This window comes from Epinephelus moara, chromosome 12, assembly GCF_006386435.1.
Source record: "Epinephelus moara isolate mb chromosome 12, YSFRI_EMoa_1.0, whole genome shotgun sequence".
Classification (NCBI taxonomy): Eukaryota; Metazoa; Chordata; class Actinopteri; order Perciformes; family Serranidae; genus Epinephelus; species Epinephelus moara.
In genome coordinates, this window is record NC_065517.1 from 38465071 (window position 1) to 38483553 (window position 18483).

Consider the following 18483-nt stretch of genomic DNA (forward strand, 5'->3'; position numbering starts at 1 on the left):
CAGGTTAATTGGTGACTCTAAATTGTCTGTAGGTGTGAATGTGAGTGTGAATGGTTGTCTGTCTCTATGTGTCAGCCCTGTGATAGTCTGGTGACCTGTCCAGGGTGTACCCCGCCTCTCGCCAAATGTCAGCTGAGATAGGCTCCAGCCCCCCTGCAACCCTTATTAGGATAAGCTGCTACAGTAGAATGGGTGTCTACCAGTATCAGACATAAAGTTAATGCTAATCATCTTTTTCTTATTCAAGCATTGCAGGTAAGTATACAGGAAAGTGTGTAGTCCTGTGCAGGAATATGGTTATTAGAACGAGTTAATCTACATTTTGCAAACAGGTAAGAACAAGTTAAAACAAAAATAGTAGTAGGTTCAGTAGTAGGTTTAGAGATTTGTTACATTAATTTTACTTAATACTTATTTGATAGGAACAAATACAGTGTGCATAGAGAAATCACAGCATTTATAGCTATACCGCTAATTTCCAAACATAAGACTTGATCACAGACATCAAGGTAAACTCTGTCATACTACTTTTTTTTTAATCTTATAAGAGGGTTACTCAACTTGTTTTGCCTGGGGGCCACTTTTGCAAAATGCCAGGAGGCCAAGGGTCAGTTAATAAACTACTATTAATAAATAATACGTAAATAATTTGCCCAGACCTCTGTTGGGGGGTCCAGTGATCCTCCCTTGGCACTTTTACTTTGATAAATAAGCTAATTTTCATGCTTTTTTAAGGACTCTGGCACCTAATATACATTCAAAGTACAAAATAATCCCAATGTGAGTTAATTTAAATTCTATTCGAAATTAGAAACTGGTAGAAGGGCCACCTGGCACTGTGTCGCAGCCAGAGTTGGCCCATGGGCTGCAAGCTGAGTATCATTGTCTTAAAAGAACAGCAGTATAACTCCATTTAATTTTGAAATGTTACCCCATTAAGAAAAGACGTCCGGCTGAAAGACATCTTCTGGTACTATACTTAACAGTTCCCTGCAGTAGTATTCTTAATACAGAATCCAAAGGCCTATAATGGTTGCACCATGTCACAGAGAGCCTGAGGAGCCTGGCCACGTAAATACTTGACTTAACATATGCTTGTAAATGCAGAAAGGTGTCATGTTGAGGTTTCCCAGGATGAGACAGTGGTGTGACCTAAATGGCCTTTGGTCCAGTACTTTTATTGCACGATGGTATAACCTCTTGAAACGTTTGATCACTGATGAACCTGTCTGCGACCATGAGGTAACACAGTAACTAAGATGTGAGAGATTTATTGAATATGTATTGGGCAGCATCCAATGTTAGACATTGTTGGAATAGTCTCAATGTGTACTGATTGACTTTTACAGAACATCAGAAACACTGACCTTCATGCCAAAGAGCTTGACTGATCTGACGAACAGAAACCAAAATATGGGTAAATTAAAGCAGATAAAATGTTTGTGGTGATTAAAACCTCAGAAATTCAAATTTAAGACTATTTAACAATTTCTGAGGCTCAATATTTATTAGAATTGAATTTAAGAGGTCTTAAGACATTTTAAGGACCTGCAGACATCCTGTGTAAACGAAAGTTATTATACTGAACTAGAACACCGCTTGCAGCAGTGGTGTGTACACAAAAGCAAAAATTTCTTTTGTTTTTTGCTAGAAAATGAGTTGAACCCCCGCAGGAAAAATGTTTACTTTGCCATGAAATTAGAGATGTTTTCCATTAACTCCACACAAAGCTAAATCATTAACTACCTCATTGACTTCTCCCTATAGATTTATATTTTGTCTCCTCTTCCTCTAATCACCTACTTGCATATCCGTAATGAAAAACATGCAGATTGAGTCCAAGAAGTCACCAATGGATGATATATAAAATGAGAAACTGCCACAGTTACTGATAAGTAATAGATAAATACTTCATAATAAGTGACAGAGAACGCCTGAAATTGAAAACATTAATCTCCTTTCAGGATATGGATAAATGTGGAACACTGAAACTTTGTGATATCGTTCTGGGGCTTTGCTACAGCATTAACACATTATCAGAGAAATGATTTCAATTTATTTCACACCAGAAGCCACTCTCTCTTATTCACAGGACGTATGAAAAAAGTTGTGCCATGGCAATTATTGTAAACTTGTCAAAATGAGCCCCAGCAATGAATCATCTATGTAATTATCGATTGATTGAAGGAGCTATCTAACTGTGAAAAACACTTGGAAGCATAATACATCAATTTTAATGGCATTTCTTAATCAGAATGCTCGGCAATCAGCAGAGACCAATTAGGGCCTGAGAGATAGAGACCCGCCATTAATAATCAAACTTGGCTGCTCTCACATTGCTTCCGTTCTCAGAAGGCTGTGGGAGCCTTTTCTAAGTGGACTAATCATTTCAGAGTGAAGGTATTGTCTCAAAATTTGAGATTTCTTAAATGACCAGGGGAACAAAGGAGAGGTCTGCTCCTGAACCTGCCAACTCTGAGCAGCTTTGTGTCAGCCAGACTGCCAAATGACCACTGACTGGCGTAACCACGGTTTAAAGATTTCTCTCATAAAATCAAAAGGCTTCTTTTCCAAGCACCAATGATTTTGTGTCCGGCGAGAAGGGAATGGATAGGCCTATCTTGCAAATGCTGAGAAATAGAAATGTCTGCTCGGGAAAAGCTATAAAATTACACTGAGGCCCCACAGGCATGGAGCAATGACAAAAGATAGCTTTACAATGCCACCTTCAGCCGCTGCCTTATTAACATTATGGTCACTTTTATCGCGGCCAAATGTCTGTGTCTTTGAATACAACAAACAGCCAAAGCGCAACGCATAAAATATACGAGCTGCACGGCGGCCGAGCTGGAACGTTGCCCTTCATGTCCGTCCAAGCAGGAGTTTACTTCTCTATGATTTTTCACTGTTCATTTCCTTGGCTGCAGATATGAGCGGCGATCGTCTGACTTTTGAGTCCACTCCAATGAACTGTGAGGATGTAAAGAGAGGTTAAGTAACAAGGTTTTTTATTTGAGTGGAGGCAGCAGTATGAGCAATGTCCCTGTGACTGCTACTTTGCTGTTGTTGTTTTATATCCCTTCACACCGGAGATGCACCGATGGTGAAATTCTGGGCCGATACAGATGTTGCTGATGTTGTGTAGCTGATACCAGGGTTTTATTTTGTTTTTGTTGTCATTTATTCCCCATTTTGTGCCACGGAAACAAAGAAATCACTATTAAAAAACAACAAAACTGTTTTAAAGTCATGCAGTCCTTCATCAAACTATCATTTTCTTAAAAAAAAACTGCCTCAAAAGCCTTTCTTACTATATATAATATATAATAATTCCCTCTCTAATATCTATTTTATAGTGCTGTGAAAGCATCAACAATTCTCACAAAGTTTTTCACCAGAAAACTAAATTTACAAGATTACATTTGAACACATCAAGATTTTGTTTTAATTCACCTTCGCCTAATTCTCATTCTAATATGCGCATGAACGCATCATAATGTAACTCAATGCAGCCTCTGGGAGCTGTACGGGCCAGCCAACAGCTGCTAACAGCTACTAACAGCTAATGTTAACTAGCTCACCTGCTGCCAACTTTAACACGGATTTGTTTTTCAAGATGTGGCATTATCAGGGAAACAACGTTTTTAGCCGTTGTTATTTTTTAATTTATTTATTTAATTTTTGTTTGTCGTTTTATTTGGTGTAAAATGTTGATTTGTTTCTGTACTATGCTGAATTTTTTGTTTTATGGCTGCAGCATGGGTGAAGAGCCCAAGACAAACTTCCCAATTTGTGGGACAATAAAGTTAATCTTGAATCAATAGGGTGCGTACCCTGATGCTACGATAGTGAGTCCACTGAGATTTTTCGTGCGGAAGGCGTCCCAGGGAAGATCTCTTCTCATCCCTGGGGCGAAGGGAGACCGTTCGTCTCGAGCTCTGCTTTTTAGCCTGTGCAAAACTGGAAAAAATATCCACCACTGTCACCGGTTAATGCCATCTTCTTTGCCGATAGAGACAGAGCACACACTGGAGGGTCAAAACAATCTATCATTCTCCATTGACTTTGTAGATGAATGGACTGCACTTGTATGGCACTTTTCTAGTCTTCTGACAACTCAAAGCGCTTTTACACTACCTGTCACATTAACCCATTCACACACACATACTGGTGGCCAAGGCTACCGTACACACTGCCACCTGCTACTCAGTAAGCATTCACACACACTCACACACCAATGGAACAAACACAGGGAGCATTTGGGTTCAGTATCATGCCCAAGGACACTTCAACATACGGACTGGAGGAGCCGCGGATCGAACTGCCAATTTTCCAATTAGCTGACAACCTGCGCTACCTCTGAGCCACAGTATTATGTATTGTATTAGCTCCTTGTCACTTCCATCTGCTAGCTAACAAAACACAAATGCCTAAAAGATGCTTTGTTGTGGGATACGCTACCACCAAGGAAAAGAACCTAGAACTAAGTTCATATAAGCTACCAGTTTTCCGCTAGCTAACTGTGGCTAACTTTTGTCAATTGTTTGGTCTGTGAAGTGGAAAAAGGTCCAAAACTAAAAAGCTGAAAGCGGGCACACCACCACCAATTAAAGTTACAACAATATTACTACCCTCACTAATATAATTTAGTGAATTTCATGCACAATTTTGGGCGCTAACATTACTCAACACCATCAGCCTAGTGTTATGTTTTAATGATGTGCTATATCACGCAGGGATTGACACACAGTGCGGCAACCTTAACACTGTTTGAACAATCTTAACACTGTTTGGAAAAAGTGAACTTAACATTAAATCCTTTTCGTTTCACTAGAAACAGCCTGGAAATCGCCATCTCCAAATTCACCAGACTCCATTGAAATAAACAGTTATTTTAGCATGTATAGAGGCAGCGTATTTTCACATCTAACTGGGTGAATTAAAGGTTTATTTCGACCAAACCACAGATGGGGATTGCTGAATTAGTAAAAAGACAAACCAAGACGGGTTTTGTGGGTTTTATATTGTTTCTCTCGACTGTGAATGTGTGTGTTTCACGATGGTAAAATTACTGTTTATTTAACTGGAGTCTGGAGGGTATTGCGATAGTAATTTCAGGGCTGTTGCTGGTTAAACAAAAATGATCTTACTCTGTAGAGACCTTCTCCATAACCTGTCAGACACTTAGTACAACAATCTGAGCCTGTCAGTGGCAAAAACAAGTCAATGGACGAAAGTTAACAGTGTGAACAGAAATCTTGCTCCCATTAGTCACTTGGACACAAAAATGTGGAAAAATAAGGTCCACGTTGAAAAATTTTGTATATCTGATGTGCAGAAAGCCTCACAGAACTCTTCCCCAGTGTAGCAATTGCTTTGTCTTCCTCCTCGCTGTTTTAGGATGTGACGTATTGTGGGTGTTCCTATGAATACAGACTGTCTCTATAGGTTCACAGCAGTCAACAAGGCAAATATCGGCCAGTAGTGACGTTCGGCCGATACATTGGTGCATCCCTACTAACACAAGTGAATGTGACAACATACAATTTTTCTTCATTGACTGTGTATCAATAGCAACAGCTGGACCCCCCTGACAGACAGCGAGAGCTCATTTAAGCAAACAGTCTGCAAATAAAAACAGCCTGTTTCCATTATTATTTGTCGCCAGATGTCGTGCAGTAATTATTTAATACAATTAATGACCCTGGTCATTTTGCCGCAGGCATTTATACAGGCAAAGTCTACTGCCAACATGAATTAATCAAAGCTGGAGAACATGCATCACAGCATTAGGTGGCTGGGATGGGGCCAATATTTTATAAGCTGCTCCAGTCCTTGGAAAGATACATCCAGGCTAAGGAAAACAGGTTGTAAATAGGATGCTAATACAGATGCACATCACACCTCCCGCAAACATATTATTTATGTATCCTCTTAACTCAAAAGCCACCTTTCAACTAGCACTGTTGGAGTATGCAAATCAGACATGGCTGTAAGACGCTGTTGTGTGTACTTCCATTAAATGTGAACTATTTACATATTCGCTCCTTACTGGAGATAACTGATTTAGATTTTTACAGTCGCAGAATGAGCAGATCCCTCGAAAACAACACGTGTGGTTGGAGGATAAAGAAGCAGCGATATTACAAGATGCAGGCAAACAAAAACCTGTCAGTTCTGGTTATTCTTTATAATGTATAATGGTCATAATGATTTCAGGAGATTACTCGGAAAGCCTGCTTGATATCAAATATTTAATATGCTTTGTTTTCTTGCAAATACCGAGACAAATGACAAAATCAAGGAAACAACTCCGCAGTGGAATTGCTGCAGCACATAAACTATATACCGCTGTTATGTAGTGGCACCACTCGAGTGACAGCGAGCTCAAATAGTTTTATTGTAATTTCCCATGCTTCTGAGAAGAAAGGCGGGGGGAAATGAGTTCAAGTGACTTCAGTGACCGGTGAAATTTGTTTTCCTCTTGAAGTAATTTGAAGTCTGGTTTGCCTCAAGCGGACAGAGCTGGTTCCAGCCTGACATTCCACCTGAAAACCTGTTCCAGCAGGCCTCTCTTTAAAGCCCCGCTTTTCCTCAAGGCAGATTCAATTATTCAATTTCAAATAAATTATTACATAATACATCCATGTCCTTCTAAGGGCCAATGCACTCTTAAATAATGTCTGGTATATTCTGCATTTTTAACAGGCCAGACATACTGAGAATAGATTTTAGATTTCATTATAGATGATGTTTATTCCAAAGTACAGATAAGATAGTAAAATACACCTTATTAAAATGACTAAGGTTCATAAAAGAGATGTCAGGGGAGCTGTGGCTGTCGGATAGCCACAGAGCAGAAATACTGTAGCCAGGCTTAATGGGAGCCTGCATAAACAACACAACACAGCGGTAGTTGTGGCGCTGGTGATGAGCTACAAGACAGAAACGATTTTCCATGTCCACCTCCTTCCCATCTCGTCCCCCATCCGTAGAGCAAACCTGCAGCGTCATCATACGGGGCTAACAGGCTTAACCTGCCCCCCACGGAGCCTCTCGCCACACAGCAGACTCACAGACTGCAGGGGCCCCCGAGACAAACCCTCACAGGCCCCGAGTCCAAACCAAATCCTCACCCTGTCCCCAAACATGTCCAGTGAATTTAAATAGTGTGGGTATTAAAATTATGGTAATGGCTTCACTTTTTATTCTCAGAGAGGCTTTTTTTTCTCTCCAGGAAACCAAATATTTCCAAACACTACATGGAATGACACTGGGTTAAAGCTATGGGTAAATTTGGAATTGGGTCCTTATCTGGTAAGTATGGCCCTTGGCCCTGGCTCTTGGTGTCAGCTTGCTTGCTCGGGGCCTAATGAGTCCCTGCATTTTGTCGGGCAGCGCGGCCTGGCTCTCCTTCCTGGAAAGCGAAGCTGATGGACTACATAGAAAATATTAAGGCCACAGTAACACTATGGCAAGGGCTAATGCACGGCTCTCGACAACTGTGACATGTATGTGCAGAGTATAGAGCTGAACAACACTGATGGATCCACAGAGGAGTACACACTTCACCAAGGCTGTTATCACTGGTTGGTTTTTCTTTTCTTTTGTGGGCTTTTTGCAAGTAAATGGATTGAAAAGTAGAAGATAGTGGAGGATAAATCCAACGAACGATGGTGCGCTTTAGCCACACAATGGAGGGGGCGTGGCCGAGACGTACAGGTGTCCCCAGGAGATGTGTACCGACAGAAACAGCAAGCTCCACGTCCATAGCAACCGCTCCACCCAAAACTCTGTCTCGTCAACGTGAAAAAAAAAATTTTTTCCAGCGGATGTCACAACATGATTGAGCTAACTGGAGTAGTTTCATGTCGTATCCGACAACGGGAGGCTTTTAACAGATGACGTCCTGATGTTAGCTTTGCTACTGCCACTGCTGCTTTCTAGACATCGTGATTTCCCATAACTGAATAAATACCACACATATCAACACAAAACTGCTTTGCTAGCTCAATCATGTTGTAACTAAGATATCCGCTGGAAAAAATATTTTATTCACGGACCGTTTATTGAGTTATTACCTTATTTTTATACAGTCTATGGTTATTACAGACACGGCTAACGGCTAACATTAACAGCTAACGGTTAGCCCAGCTAATCTACGATAACCATGTTATTAATTACAAAATGTGCACACAGAAATAGCAATGTTCAATCATTGTGTTTATAGACTTTACAAACATCAGATTAGTCTAAACGGTGATATAGTGACGTGAAAAATGTGATATATAGCTAAACTCTGCTGGTTTTCTACCCGAAGTATTTGTAAACAACACGGCGATTCCCGGGGGGCACCGCCGGAAGTGAAGGGCATGAGCGATCGCCGAGGCCCCTGCACTTCCGTTAGTCGAAAAACTCCGGGCTGTGCCTCCAGAAGTAAAAGAAGAAAAAAAAAATGGGTTTTTTTGTTTGTTTGTTTTTTTTACTGATGGATTTCCAGATTGATCGATGACTAATCAACTATTAAAATAATCGGTGACTATTTTAGTAGTCGACTAATCGGTTTGAGTCATTTTCATAGAAAAGTACTATAAAAGTACCCCAAAATACTCCTATTGCATCTCTTACATTCAGATATTTGCAGCTTTACACACTCTCCCATGACGGTGAACTAAAACCCTTTGGCGTGAGTACGAAACAAGACATTAGATGACATTTTGGGGTTTGGGAGAGACAGACCGACATTTTTCAACATTTTAACACTTTTCGATAAAATGATTAGTCGACTAATCGAAGAAATAATCGACAGATTAGTTGACAATGAAAATAATCATTGGTTGCAGCCCTACTAAAGACCACGTAAGGCAATTTTCTAATGTTCTGCACAAAAGTGGGGGTAAACTTTCCTGCAAAAACGAAACGAAAGTCATCGACTGGCAATAAATGTGCAAAACACACCTGGAGAATGGCTTCAACATGTGGACAACAGTAAAGACAAATCGCCATGACAGAGGCTGTGCTATGAGAATCAAGGTGAGTTAGGTTAAATATGCAGGGTTGGTGGTATCGTTAGTGTAGTATAAATCACAAACTCACAATGTGCAGTTTTATTCGCACTGGAACAAGTTAACTTTGATTTTTAACTAATTATACAAAAACATTTCAACTATTTTTGCAATTTTAACGAAAACTAAAAAGGTTAAAAAATCTAAACATGCCTCGCAAATTTTTTTCAAAAGCTGCCGTGAAATCAGGCATTTCAGGGTGCAGCTAACCCAAAAAAAGATTGCAAAATTCTGGAGGGACTGCCTAATGTAAGTGCAAAATACTCCAAATACTTAAATAATATGCCGTTCAATTTATATGGTAATTCATTAAAAGGGTCATATTTTATCCACCAAAAAGAGGCCATTAAAAATAAATTTGCACCTCCGACCAAATGTTATTGAAACGTCTTGGTTTCAGACTTTAAAAGCTGTTTTTTAAATAGCACAAAGAAACATTTGAAAGGGAGCTAGCGACTCGAATCTCCATGGACGTAGGAGGTTCACAGCTTAGTGCATTCTGAGACCATTTGGGTCTCTGTACAGGGAAACTGCAGGCTTTTTAGAAATATGATACCAGCATCACTAGCCCTTCAGTGACTGTGTTCAAGAGGGCAGCTGAAGAGACTGCCTTTCATAGTTCACTGATCTCTAAAGAGCTTGGGAAGCACAGCGTTTGCTCGTGGCCTCTTGCCCCGTGTACATTAGCAAGTATATTATGCTTTGTAATAACCTCTGATGCTAAATATTCAGCAGCATATCCAAGCAAAGATATCACTGCCACCCAAATGCAATAAGGGAGGCGTAAAGGCTGCAGTGGGAATAGTGGAAGACTGATTCTGCACCACTGGATAAAGATGAAACATCCACCCTTAAATGTGTGAACCAAGAACATCTTTATTGTCCTTAGTAAAGGGGTGTCACACCTTTTTGTTTTGAGGGATAACTCCAATTCTTCCTCACAGTAGCACTGTTTCTCAAAAGCTCACCATATATCCTGGCTGCAGAACTAAAATAAAAAACAGTATTAACAGAAACTCCAAACTCCACAAATTATTTACAGGTGTTACTGTGAAAGCACCTAATGGCAAAAAAAGATGACCTCAATCTGCTTCATCTTAGAGGGAAATTACATCCTACCCTCCTCCTTTCACTGTAAACTCCTTCATCACCTTGATATCAAAGCTGCACACAGTCAACCAACTCAAGACAGATCAAGCATTCTCGCAACTCTTTTGCTATCAAACCAGCTACCTTTGATTCGCTTACAAACACGGCCAGGACATCCTGAAACCCACCATGATCAATGAGAGGCCGGATCTTTCTAAATGTCTGAGTTAAACCCAGCTTGTTTCAGTGCTGCCACTTCAGAGCAATTAACAGACCGCGGGCCGTGGGTGAAGCTCGGATGCGGCTGTTGTCTCCAACAGGTAGAGATAATCTATGTTTGGTCCTGCTGTCATTTTACTGCCGCTCTCGCCACTTCAGTGTGACTACTTGAAAAGGGGAGAAAAAATTAAAAAGATGCTAGTGCCTTGATAAGCATGCTGCACTCAGCTACCTGTGTGCTCCACTGATGTGGCTGCAGCAATCTGTTGAGGATAGGCTCCATTTCTTAATGCAGTGCTCGCCGGGGGAAATTCAAATGACAGCTTCAAGTGGAACAAAAACAAGTACGAGTACAGAACAACAGGAATATGTTGGGAAAGGTTACAGTGACATTAAGGGGTGCCAATCCAAGACCCCTGCTTACACTGCGTCTAAGAGCTGGGTTACACTGGGAAACATTATTTGGACTCTGTGACAAGAACAATAGGAGTCACAAGAATTCAAACACCTTGGTTCTAGTAATATGATGCATTGCAGTGCTGCATGTTGTTTGTCCAAGTGGTGTTGCCGTACCCCAGCAGAAGCTGTTGCTTGACTGCTGTGGGTACAATCAATGTCAAACACTGTACTATCATCTTGTTAATGATAATACCGCAATAAGTTTTAATATCACGTTAAAAATACATATCGTGACACTTCCAAGATTTCGACTTGTTGACATATTGACGTCATACTGTTACCCACGGCAACAACAAGCATGGCGGTAGGCAAAATTATTACCGACTCCGTGGTGGTTCCAAAAAGAGGAGCAGCTTCAGTAGTGTGGAATAAACTGTGGCGTAATGAATGTTTTATGAACAGCCCCGGACTTCTCAGACTCTTTTAGTGACTTACTGCTCAGAGGGAACTCAGTCAGCTTCAGATTTGATTTAGTTGAACGATTAATATTGTAACAGAATCCGAATCTCACTCTGAGTTACTGTTGTTGTTCACAAACTAACGAAATGAGAGATCATTTTAGTTTTTACAGAATATTTTAAGGAAAACTGTAAAACTATATCACTTATTTTGTCACAATTCTATTTTCTTTAATTAATAGTATTTATTTTATTAATTTCTTATATTGTTATCGCATAAATACTCTGAAATATTGTGATATTATTTTAGGGCCATATCGCCCACCCCTCCATACTGTGTCCACTTTGTTTAAGCTGTGCAACACAACACACTGCGGCTTCAAAGGGAGCTATGTGCCAGGCTAAGCTAAGCTAAGCTAAGCTAACCATCTACTGGCAGTAGTTTAATGTTTGCTGTACACACATTAATTTTTCCAAAGGTGGTGAAGGCATGACCCTGACAGTCTTACCTAACTAATCTCACTCCTCTTGCCTAAAACTAACAAACTCGACCAACAAAGACAATGAGGTTTCATAGTGTACACACTTTAAAAAGAAACTATTTGTTTTAACTTTAAAAAGTTAAGTGTCCAGGCTGCCTTAAAGATTTACACTAACTGACGTTAAAAAGACAAGTTGAATCATTACAAAACTACGACATTTGTCTTCTCAAATTCAGTCAAATTAATATTTAAAGCTGCTTCAACACTCACCCTTTTTAGTTAAAACAAACTGTTTCTTTTTACAGTGTAGTATAAAACAATGTGGCTCTTCTTGCTCGCATTAGATAACTTATTATTATTTCACCCAAAAATTATGAAATGTGCTGCAGCTGCTCGAGCCCCTCCTCTGCACTCAATTTTACTTGTGGTTATAATTAGCTTCATGTCTGTGTGCTAGGTGCAGTGCAACAACACCATGCACTCCAGGTTCAAGAGGCTCTTACAGTATTCTCACGGATTAAGTGCCATCTGAAAATCACAAACAAAAGGATTCCTCTTCTTTGATGTCGGAGAAAAACGCTAAAATTCCACAAAGCAACACTGAGTTTAAAGTCAACAGAGACAGTTAAGTTACCCTGACGCAGGCAGGCCGTGTGTGTGTGTGTGTGTGTGTGTGTGTGTGTGTGTGTGTGTGTGTGTGTAACCTGCGTGACTCATGCTCCGGGAGAAAAATTAGATATAACCTAGATCGTTTTAACTAAAATTATTTTCCCAATGCCACCTCATTGCTTGTCATCAGCGGAATAGACTACGGAAATTTGATCACAACACCAGAGCTTTTCGATTGCTGACATATGAAAGTGGTGCAAATGACTACAGAATTTTTTTATTTCTCTCCTCACAATCTATTGAACATCTTCTATCCAACAACACAAAGACGAGCTTCCACACAGGCTAGAATCTCACACTCAATTAAAATAGAGTGTGAGATCCTAGTGTGTGTGGAGGCTTTTCTTTGTAGCCACGTATGTATGATCATTATCTCCTCAGCTCCCAACAAAGATTTTAGCCAGGTAAGCAGCCAACAACAAAGAAATGACCGAAAGAGCTTGTACTTTTCCTGCTTGTGCTCAACACTGCATCTCTGCAGTTATTTTTGAACAGCCGTCAACCTCTGCATTTGTTTTACAGGTAAATAATATCCATGTTTGTGTCCCCCGCACTTCCAAGATCTTATTTTTCTAACCACAAAAGTCGTGCTTGATATGCTGCTGTCTGCCGGGCGTCAAACCCTGGCTGAGAATGTTAAGGAAGCTGCATGCTTTGGATTCTATGTACCATGGTGCATTGAGATTTATGACCAACTATAGGCCACTAACTCATCACTGTATCCTGTACGCTAGGGTCGGCTGGCTCTCCTTACATATCGTAGACTTTTTCATTGCCATTCTCTTGTCTACAAAACTATTCTTGGGCGACTTCCGGTATACTTATGTGTACATAAAGCAAAAAATTAAAAATGGCTATGCTCTCTGTTCGCAAGAAATGTTTTTATTGTCTGTACAGAGCTTACGTACAGTACAGACTTTGGCAGGCGAGCATTTACGTCATTTACGTCCTCTCAGTCGTTTCAAACCTCTGTTGCAGTATTTCTGTACACAATCTTCTATATGCCAATGTCACGTTGTGTCTTAGCTGGTCTTTGTAGTCATGTGTAGTTTTTTGCGTTTTTATGGTTCATTTCCAGTATATATTAACATATTTTTTGGCTTTTCTTTGTAGTTATCTCATTTTGTGTTTCATATTGCTTGTTTTAGAGCTGTATATTTTTTGATTCTGTATTTTTGTTCTGTGTTTTCTGTCTGTAACTTATGTTGCGGCCTGTCTCGGCCCGGACCCTCTTCAAAAAGAGATTTTTAATCTCAAGTTTTTCTGGTTACATAACAGTTAAATAAATACAGAACTTTGCTCTGATATAGTCAAAAAATATAAATGAAATAAAATAAGAAAGCCAGAGAGGAGGAGCATATTTAGTATGATTTTTAAACATCATTTTTTTAGTCCTTGCACCTAAAACATGACAATGAGCCTTTGTTGGCAGGTCACAGAAACATTAGCCATAATAGCTAGAAAAAAAGAATGCAGCTGTTACTTACAGTTTTCAGGTGATTTGCTGAGCTTGTTCTAAATTTATGATGTGTCAGTTTCCAGACTTTTTTATCCAGATACTTGCTATCGAATCTGTAATCCCGTCATAGAGGGTCATACTGCTGGAATCAAAAAACTAACCCTATCACTAAGTTTAAATGTCCTTGTCTGATAATAACTAATATTTAAAGTTAATACATGATGAATTATATTAGATTACTATTTTTTCATTTGTGGGCTATTTGGGATCTTTTGGATAATGGTGTAGATAATAAACAAAGCACCTGAATACTGATTTGGACACTGATTACCATAGCAAAGTTCAAAGCTTCTAGGGATACGGGTCAGCCCTAGTATTAGTGACTGTCGTCCCTAAATGTATGTAGAGATGCAGGAAATGGGATTTAAATCACATCAATTTTTTTCTGGGGGAAGACTCTTGTAGAAAATGGAGTTCATTGTTACGCCCCTGGATGCACAGATAGCCTACACAGACTCAAATTACCTATTAAAATAGCTAATAAAATGTACAGAATATGTGATAAAATTCTTGGGCCAGAACACATCTGTGTGATTACAATAAAAACTACGTTTTTAAACTTGTGGAAAATGGAGTTCATTGTCTCACAAAGGCTTTAAAGATGCACAATTGCTCTTCCTTTTCATTCTGATGTGGGCAGGATGGTTCAGGCTGCACCGCAATCAGCCTAATTGCCGGCTACATTTGCTACCACATTTTTTTTTTTCTGGGCAAGGACCCCTAGACCTCCCGTTTTATTGTGTCCCTGCCACTTTTCAAACCAGAGTTACGCCCCTGGACACGCAGATAGCCTACACAGACTCAAAGTACCTATAAAAAAAAAGAACTCTAATTACAGGAAATTGGCTAAAAGTCTCGAGCTGGAGCATGTCTGTGTGATTGCCAAAAAAAAGAAGACATTTTTAAACTAGTAGAAAATGGAGTTCATTGTCTCGCAAAGGCATAAAGTGCGCACAATTGCTCTTCCTTTTCGTTTCAATGGGGGCGGGATGGTCCAGATTGGCCTTCTAATACCCACCGCTCCACCAGAATCAGCGTAATTGCCGGCTACATTCGCACATTAATATTTTCCTTTGGAGAGTGGGGTGCAGATAAACACAAGCCTTATATGTGCATTCTTAAAAAGGAAGCCAGTGGAAATGGCTCCATCTCCTCCGAGCCGTTGCCTGCCTCGCACCAGCCGAGGCATCATTATGTTTATCTGACTCTTGTTACATGAGAAAAAAAACAACACTGAGAACCTGACTTTCCGCGGTCATGTTTGTTGGGGAGCTTGGCACAGCTTCTGTTCTCTGGACTCCTTTAAACTACAGTCCATCACCGCAGGCGAAGGCAGCGGATCACAACTTCATCCAAGTACAAGAATACACTACTGTACAGCATTTCTGTCCTGCCTGCCTCCCCTGTATTTATTTACAGCCTGGTAATAATACGCACCAATCAAATTATGAACTCCTTACCCTGCAAAAGAGCTCTTGGAAAAAATGTGTGAATAAGAATAAAATAAACAGCCTTGAGCTACAGTATTGTAATTTGCTGACCATAACAGGAGTCGTTTTTCGCTTGGCCTTTACTAATAGGATAAATGCCTTCGGGTAATTTCAAAATGAATTCCTCAGGCCAAAGTGGTTCCCGGGCCAACCTTAAATCACGTTTGATATAGAAGGATTATCCCTGATTGAGTTTACTGCAAAGAAGCTTGTGACAATACTTCCACAGAGGTGAGGCTTGCCTGACAATGAGGCAGTGTGTATCTTGACACATACTCTGGGATGCTGCTGCTGCGTAATCCTCCACCTACAGTACAGCGAGTGGTTATTCTAAATAGATGCAGAGACAATTCTCTGTCACACGGAGCAGATGAGGCGAGAAGACCCCTGCTAAATGGCCCCGGCTCTGAGGCAAATGCATTGTCTTACCTCATCGAGTGCAGAGCTCCCTGCCTGTTCAGGGAGGACTAGGACTAAAGCCTTTAATCCCCGCCTTGATTCACGATAGCCTGCTAGGTTTTCAAATGTCATCAGTGGGGAAGTGTGTCCTGCTCCTACCCCACATGTTAATACAAAAACAACACCGGGGTGCATCAATTTAGGAATAGGAACACGGTCGAGCAGGGTGGCTGCACGTCTATTTATATAAAGTAGCATGCTGTGGCTTGTACAAACAAGCATCAGTGCCAAAACCAGTGCCGATTGACAAGTGTGTTTTTGGATACGAGAGTTGATAGTGAATCATGCTTAAATACTACAGATTAAATGCGATAATGCTGTGATTAGTACCAACCCCGTTCCTTCTCCCTCGCCAGGAAATAAATGAAACACAGCTCGTCGTGGAAAAAAAAAAAAAAAGAAGAAGTGGCAGCATCCCTAAATGAATGTGTAACTTTCTGCATGTGAAAAGGCACAGTGTCCCTTTACAGCCAGGACTCCACTTCACAGCCAAGGGTACGGCCCTTCACTGGAACAACAGATGGGACTTGTGATGAGTAATGCTTTGTTGTCTGGAGGATGTGCTGCGGGATACAAGTTATATACATCTGTAGAATATAAGAATAGGGTTTTATAAATACACTTAGACACGCTGCAGAGTGAGGCAGGACTAGGATGCAGTTGTGATAGTTTGTTGTGCAAAAGTGTGCAGCCATAATTTTAAATATGTTGCATTAAAGTAAAGCTGCATAACAGTAATTAATAAGATTGCAAATTGCTTTATTTTGCACAATAGTTTCCTCATTATTAAAGGATTTATGACACACATTTAGAGGGTTTTGCATGTGTAATTAAACTGATTTAAGTCACACTAAGAGGATGCTTTTAAGGAAATGCATCTGTGCCAGTCTCCATCCGTTTGTCCTTGGTTGCAGTCCTTTACACTGACCACTTCTCCACTATTTCCCTAACCCTCTCCGTTTCTGTCACAAGCTCTGAGACGTGAAGTTAGTTTTTTCTTTCTTGCAGGAGCGCTTGCGCACAACATGAGCGCCGCACACACCATTTGGTAGGCTATGGTCCTCAGCTAAAGGGGTGGCAGTGAAACTGATGATCCTCCTCTCATTCATTCATGATAGGACAAGTGCCCGTGTTGCCGTCTCTAAACTCCTGCCTGACACAAAGCAAAATGCAGCGTACATAAAGTCAGCGCGGCGGACGCTTCCCCTCCACCTACGCTGGCTGTGCGCTTACCTCCCCGGTCGCTCGCTGCTCCTGTCCCCCGGCGTTTGTCCTTGTTTTCGCTCCGACGCTGCTTATGTATGAATGCTGTCTTTATCCCGCAAAGACCGCTGTTGCATTTTACAGCAAAAGGAACAACAGTGTGCGCCGGGAGCGGCTGCGCGCTGCTCGGTCCGTAGCCTGTCTCTGCACCGCGCTGCACGTCACCAAGTGGGGTGGACTGGACTTGGCAGACGCGTCTCTCTGTGCTCCCTGCGCGGCGACGGATCTGAGATGTAAGCGACTGCTTGGACGGGGCTGGCACACCGTGTGGCCACTTTTCTCCCGATGCTGCTCCTCCCCTTTCACTTTGTTTTCTCCACACCAGCCCTACAGCGCCGCCCACCTGACACTCTGTGCTATTGCATGCACCCGCAGAGCTGTGTTTCCAGTTCAGCGTCAGTGTGCACAATAAAGTCGTTCTCACACTGTGAGAGGGTCCTGGGATCATCGGGGGACACAGAGGCAGGTTCATGCAGGACTACACACTGCTGCAGAAGCCTGTTCAACTAATTATGTAATTTATTCTCACTTACACTAATCATGCATTTATATTTAACAAATAATGCACAGATTTATTATTCTTATTTTTAATTTATATATAAATTGTGTTATATATTGCAGTATAATGCAGATATTTTCACACTTATTTTCTGTTTTCTTATAATTTTCTATGCATGTATTTAAGAGCAATCCCAGTCAGGCCCCAGGCAGAGAAGCTCATCAAGGCCCCCCAACACCCTCCAGTGTCACTTTCTTCCTCTTCTTCTTTTATGTTTCATTTCTGGTGACCAGAAACATGCGCTCTTCATTTTTCTGATGGTTACACCTAACATATAAATCCTCCTGCAACCCAAGCTTTTGTTTAGTGTGCGTTTTTAATTTCTCCTTGCTATTTGTGAATAGTAGGAGCTTAAAAAACTAAGGGACTGTTCTTAACTTTTATGAGGAGGGGAGTGGCCGGGGTGTGACCTCATGTGTTGTTTTTGTTTTTTGACCCTCTTGAACCTATCAATATTTTTGCTTGAGCCTCCCTTAGGCGGGAAATGCACGATGCTCCCTCCAGTATAAATTAGTTATTAGGTTTTTCGAAACTTAGCCTTTGATGTTTTAAAGTTAAAAGTTAATAGTCAAAGACAAAATCGTGGAGTTGAAAAAGCCTCAGTTTTTCACTCTTGTAGTTCATGCTGGTTAGTTAATCCAGTTTATTTTGAGAAAGAAATTAAATAAGACTTAAAATACAGTGATTGTGATGCATTATCACAACTTCACGATGAGATTTGGTTATGTTTTTTTTTTCCTGATGGAAGCATTAATCTCACATAATGTGTTCAGGAACGGTCAGAAATGTAAAAATCCAACAATAACTTCTGT

General features: G+C 40.7%; 1 protein-coding gene across 1 annotated transcript in view; it reads right to left on the bottom strand.

The window, feature by feature from the left end:
* The window catches only part of LOC126399217 (kelch-like protein 29), a 359560-nt gene extending 342220 nt beyond the window's left edge, over positions 1-17340 (bottom strand). The window contains exon 1 of the mRNA XM_050059067.1: positions 17083-17340. The gene's annotated coding sequence lies outside the window, so the exon portion shown is untranslated. The remainder of the gene's footprint in view (positions 1-17082) is intronic.
* Between the last annotated feature and the right edge of the window lie 1143 nt (positions 17341-18483).